Source organism: Rhinopithecus roxellana, chromosome 2 (assembly GCF_007565055.1).
Source record: "Rhinopithecus roxellana isolate Shanxi Qingling chromosome 2, ASM756505v1, whole genome shotgun sequence".
In the NCBI taxonomy this organism is placed as follows: domain Eukaryota; kingdom Metazoa; phylum Chordata; class Mammalia; order Primates; family Cercopithecidae; genus Rhinopithecus; species Rhinopithecus roxellana.
Genome location: NC_044550.1, coordinates 25,197,595 through 25,203,594, shown reverse-complemented (window position 1 = coordinate 25,203,594; position 6,000 = coordinate 25,197,595).

Below are 6,000 nucleotides of genomic sequence, written 5' to 3'. Positions count from 1 at the left end.
TTATGTTGCTTTTCCTTATGGTCTTTTAACGTGGTGGCTTCAGGGTGGTTGGATTTCACTAAAAGCATGTGCCCCAAGAGAGTGCCAGGCAGAAGCAATGGAGATGTGTCAATATCACATTATAGGAAGACCATGTGAGACTGAATATATTTGTGTATCCTTCTTTGGTAAATGCAATCTATCACAGCATCATAAATAATACTATAATTGATTGACACACTTGAATATATAAAAGCCGAATGATACTCAACCCAGAATGAAAAGACCTATTTGCCCCCTCATTGAGGTAATTATTATACCAATTCCTTACGTAAAAATTAGCCAAGAGAGAGTTAAGTATGAATTCTTTCTTTTCCAAATGGAACTCTATTTTGTAGTAACACATAGCTCTTTCTCTCTTTCTTTCTTTCTCTTTCTCTCTCTCTGTCTCTCTCTTTCTTTCTCTCTTTTTTTGAGACGGGGTCTCACTCTGTTGCCCAGGCTGGAGTGCAGGGGTGCGATCTCGGCTCACTGCAACCTCCCCCTCCCGAGTTCATGCCATTCTCCTGCCTCAGCCTCCCGAGTAGCTGGGACTACAGGCGCCCACCACTACATCTGGCTAATTTTTTTTATTTTTAGTAGAGACGGAGTTTTCACCGTGTTAGCCAGAATGGTCTCGATCTCCTGACCTCATGATCCACTCACCTCGGCCTCCCAAAGTGCTGGGATTACAGGCGTGAACTACCGTGCCCGACCGGAATAACACATAGCTCTAATTAATAAGGGGAACGCTATTAGAAGAATCTTAGTTAATGAAAATAAAAACACTAACAATTGGAAAAATCACCATTTTGCAACTTGTAATGGAGTAACTGGTTCAGACAAGAGTCAGCAATGGGTGCCAAAAGCATTGAGTGTAAGGCTGATAAAGACACTGGATACTAATCTGCTGCTGAGTTCTTAACACGCAGAATATTTACTTGTCTCAAGGGGGCATAACTTTATAATAGAGAGATCTGGTAATTTTCCCATGTACCATTAATCTAAAGATCGATCTTAGTATCATAAAAAGTAACACAGCTAAGTATTATACAACTGTTGATATGATAGGATATAATGTACACAGCATCACCCATGAAATACACTTGACAAAAATGTTTTATCTGACATCAGTAACAACTTTAGATCAAAATTTCCAGACTCCAGGAAATACAATAGAGAGTTAACTAAAATTTAAATGAAACCAGAAGGAAACAATCATATAAATCCAGAAGGTAGAATTCTACCAGAAAATTGATCAGTCTCGTCAGCAAGAAGATGTAACAAAACAACAACAAAAAAGTGCGAAGGGGCTGGGTGCGGTGATTCATGCCTATAATCCTAGAACTTTGGGAGGCCGAGAGGGTGGATCACCTGAGGTCAGGAGTTCGAGACCAGCCTGGCCAACATGGTGAAACCTCTTCTCTACTAAAAATACAAAAATTAGCCGGGCGTGGTGGCAGGTGCCTGTAATCCCAGCTACTCAGGAGGCTGAGGCAGGAGAATTGCTTAAACCTGGGAGGCAGAGGTTGCGGTGAGCTGAGATCACGCCATTGCACTCTGGCCTGGGCGACAAAGTGAGACTACATCAAAAAAAAAAAAAAAAAAAAAAAAGGCGGGAAGGAAAGAGAACTTTTCTCAACTAACAGAGAAATATGAGCCATAGCTCACCACATATTAAGAATCATGCAGGTCATTGACTGGATCCTGATTTGAGCAACTTGGCTGGAAAACACACTGGGGCCAACAGAGGAAATCTGGATGTATACTGGGTATCAAAAGATAGCAGATAATTATTTAATTTTGTAAACATGATCATGATAAAAATATTGTGCTTAGTTAAGAAAAACATCCTTGCCGGGTGCAGTGGCTCAAGCCTGTAATCCCAGCACTTTGGGAGGCCGAGATGGGTGGATCACAAGGTCGGGAGATTGAGACCATCCTGGCTAACAGGGTGAAACCCCGTCTCTACTAAAAAATACAAAAAAACTAGCCGGGCGAGGTGGCGGGCACCTGTAGTCCCAGCTACTGGGGAGGCTGAGGCAGGAGAATGGCGTAAAACCCAGGAGGCGGAGCTTGCAGTGAGCTGAGATCCCGCCACTGCACTCCAGCCTGGGTGACAGAGCGAGACTCCATCTCAAAAAAAAAAAAAAAGAAAAACATCCTTATTTGGCCAGGCCCAGTGGCTCACGCCTGTAATCCTAGCATTTTGGGAGGCCAAGGCAGGTGGATCAACTGAGGTCAGGAGTTCAAGATCAGCCTGGCCAACATGATGAAACCCCACCTCTACTGAAAAAAAAAAAAAAAAAAAAAAAAAAAAAATATATATATATATATATATATATATATACACACACACACACACACACAATATATATATGCAAAAAAAACAAAATATCTTTATTTTAGAGATATTAAAGAACATAATGGTAAAGCAACATTATAATTTACCTCCAAATGCTTTAAAAAAATAAAGTAAATATAACAACATATTAGCAACTGGCAAACCTAGATAAGGAATATACAGGTATTTGTTGTACTATTTCTCTATTTATTTAATATTTGAAATGTTGTGCAGTAAAATGTAATAAAACAGAACAGTTCTCCCCAAATGCAGGAAATTTCTAGGTACTCAATTCTAATTTTTCTAAATTTTGTGTTTTTTTTTTTTTTTTTAATGGAGTCTCACTCTGTCACCAGGCTGGAGTGCAGTGGCACGATCATGGCTCACTGCAGCCTTGACTTTCCCAGGCTCAGGTGATCCTCCCACCTCAGTTGTTGTACTTTTAGTAGAGATGGGGTTTCACCATGTTGCCCAGACTGGTCTCCAACTCCTGGGCTCATGCTATCCGCCCGCCTCGGCCTCCTAAAGTCCTTGGATTACAGGTGTGAGCCACTGTGCCTGGCCTGGTTTTATTTCTTTCTTTCTTTTTTTTTTTTTTTTTTTTTTTTTTTTTTGAGGGAGTCTCACTCTGTCGCCGGGGCTGGAGTGCAGTGGCCGGATCTCAGCTCACTGCAAGCTCCGCCTCCCGGGTTCACGCCATTCTCCTGCCTCAGCCTCCCCAGTAGCTGGGACTACAGGCGCCCGCCACCTCGCCCGGCTAGTTTTTTTGTATTTTTAGTAGAGACGGGGTTTCACAGTGTTAGCCAGGATGGTCTTGATGTCCTGACCTCGTGATCCGCCTCTCTCGGCCTCCCAATGTGCTGGGATTACAGGCTTGAGCCACCGCGCCCGGCCTTATTTATTTATTTCTAACCATTTAACATTTAATTTAAACTACCAGGAAGTTTTTTTTTTGGAGTGTTTTGTCTTTCCCCAGTTACCAAATGAATTGTCCTAGAAAATTTATTAAATAGTTTCTCTGTGCCGGGTGCAGTGGCTCACACCTGTAATCCTAGCACTTTGGGAGGCTGAAGTGGGTGGATCACCTGAGGTCAAGAGTTCAAGAGTTCAAGACCAACCTGGCCAACATGGTGAAACACCGTATCTACTAAAAATTAAAAACTTAGCCAGGCGTGGTGGCACACGCCTGTAATCCCAGCTACTTGGGAGGCTGATGCAGGACAATCACTTGAATCCAGGGGGACGGAGGTTGCAGTGAACACCACTACACTCCAGTCTGGGCAACAGAGAAAGAATTTGTCTCAATAAATAAATAAATAAATAAATAAATAGTGTGTATGCCCCCAGTTGTTATACCTCTTTTGTTTTCTATTAAGTTATTGATATATCAGAGTCTATCTCTGAAATAACTGTTCCATTGATTTGTCTGTACCAGTGTCATTTTCATTTAATCATTATAGCCTATGTAGTGATGAACCAACCTTCTCTTTCTAATTTTCAAAGTCATTATTGTCTATTTGTTTTTCTAGGTGATTTTTGGAATTTGCCCCTAGCCCCACAAAAATACCACAGGTGTTTTTGTCTTCTTGTTTTCTACTGAGTTTTCATTAAAATTGAATTGGGAAGAATTATCATCCCTACAATACTGACAACTAATACTTAATCCCATTTAGATTTTAAGAGCTGAAGTTTGTATTTCTTCTTTGTATTGTGTTGTAATTTGCTTTCTTTAAATTCTCCAACCACACTGGTTTTAGTTCTGCTCTCTGGAGTGACATAATATTTGATTACTCCTTCTTTCACATAATGGGAGAGAGTAATTATGCTCCCACTTTATTCAGTCATTTCCTATTTGACATGATTTTTGCTCTCTTCATCATCCTGCTCACCCACTTCCGGATATGATCCACTTTGTCAGTATTTCCTCTTGAAATACGGAACCCAGATCTAAGGACTCAAGACTCCAAATGTGTGTGGTCTGAGAATCACAAAGAAGTGGGATGATTATTTCCCTTACTCCGGACACTCAGCTGTTATTAATGCAGTGTAGATTTGTGTCCCCATGTCTTGGCAGTACTCTTCACTATTGGCTCACACTGAACTTGCAGCCAACTAAACTCACTAGAACTTTCTCACTGACTGTTCTTAAAATAGACCTTCATTTTCTTGAACATAAGCACATGAATGCTAAATTATTTGAATATATATGGTGATACAAATCCTGATGAGATTTCATCTTTTCAATATTGGTTTACCATTTCAGCCCAATTAAAAATCCCAATTCTATTTTTCAAAGCATTAAAACTTAGTCATCTGCAAATTTAATAAACATGTCTTTTTTTGGCCTCACCCACAGTCTGACAAAGAGCAAAGGGCCAAGTCCTATAACAAAGCAACCAAATGCTGTTTCTGGGGGATTGCCCAAGGCCAGGTTGAAATGGTGGATTTTCAGCATTTCTTTATTAACTAGGAGACATATGAAAGAAAAGACCAAGGTTTCTTTGATCTCATTTGCTCTTTGTGAACCCAAACTTATTCCTACTGATTATTTCTCCCGAATCTAAGTACTCACAAACCACCTATTTTAAAATTTAGTCTAAATGCTGCTGACGACTAATGTGAAAGAAACGAAGTGTACATCAAAATCCAAATTTTACCCCCTTTCTAAAAACATGAATAAAATTCACCATCACCCAGAACCTTTGCCATTCTCCAGCTCTCCTCAAAGAATAGTAACGGTTCTGTGCATTCTCATTGTTCTGCCATATTCTTCCTTACAACCTGAAAAACTGTGAACTCTTTATGAGACTTAAATGCACTTCTGTGATGGTATCTGCATACATGTTGGTCTCCTCAAGCAGATTTTTAGTTCCTTAAAAACAATACGAAGTCTCATTCAGTTCAATTCAACTGACACTTAATGAGTTTCAGGTATTTTAATAGCAACACTGATAGGAGACAGGAAGGCCCCTACAAAAGAATGATAGGAACAGAGTTGCAGCACAACACAGTGTGCCTAGAGACTAGAAACAGTTCTACACTGCTTAACTAAGACGTATGGAGCAGCAGGAAATGAGGATGCAGAGGTAGTTAAAAGAGAGCTCCATCAGACAGGGCCTTGGAAGCCATGCTAATAAACACCAGCTTTACCCGATACAAGACAGTTAGAAACGGGCCACCCAAGACTCAGATTATTCCCCTGAAGACTCCTTTTGTTTTCCCAGCACACTCTTTTTTTTTTTTTTTTTTTTTTTGAGATGGAGTCTCGCTCTGTCACCCAGGCTGGAGTGCAGTGGCATAATCTCCACTCACTGCAAGCTCCGCCTCCCAGGTTCACGCCATTCTCCTGCCTCAGCCTCCTGAGTAGCTGAGACTACAGGCACCCGCCACCACACCTGGCTAATTTTTGGAATTTTTAGTAGAGACAGAGTTTCACTGTGTTAACCAGGATGGTCTCCATCTCCTGACCTCGTGATCTGCCCGCCTCGGCCTCCCAAAGTGCTGGGATTACAGGCGTGAGCCACCAGGCCTGGCCTCCCAGCACACTCTTAAACAAAGAAAAGACGATTCCTCAAAAGACTAAAAATGGAACTGCCATAAGACCCAGCAACCTCACTGCAAAGTATACATCCAGAATA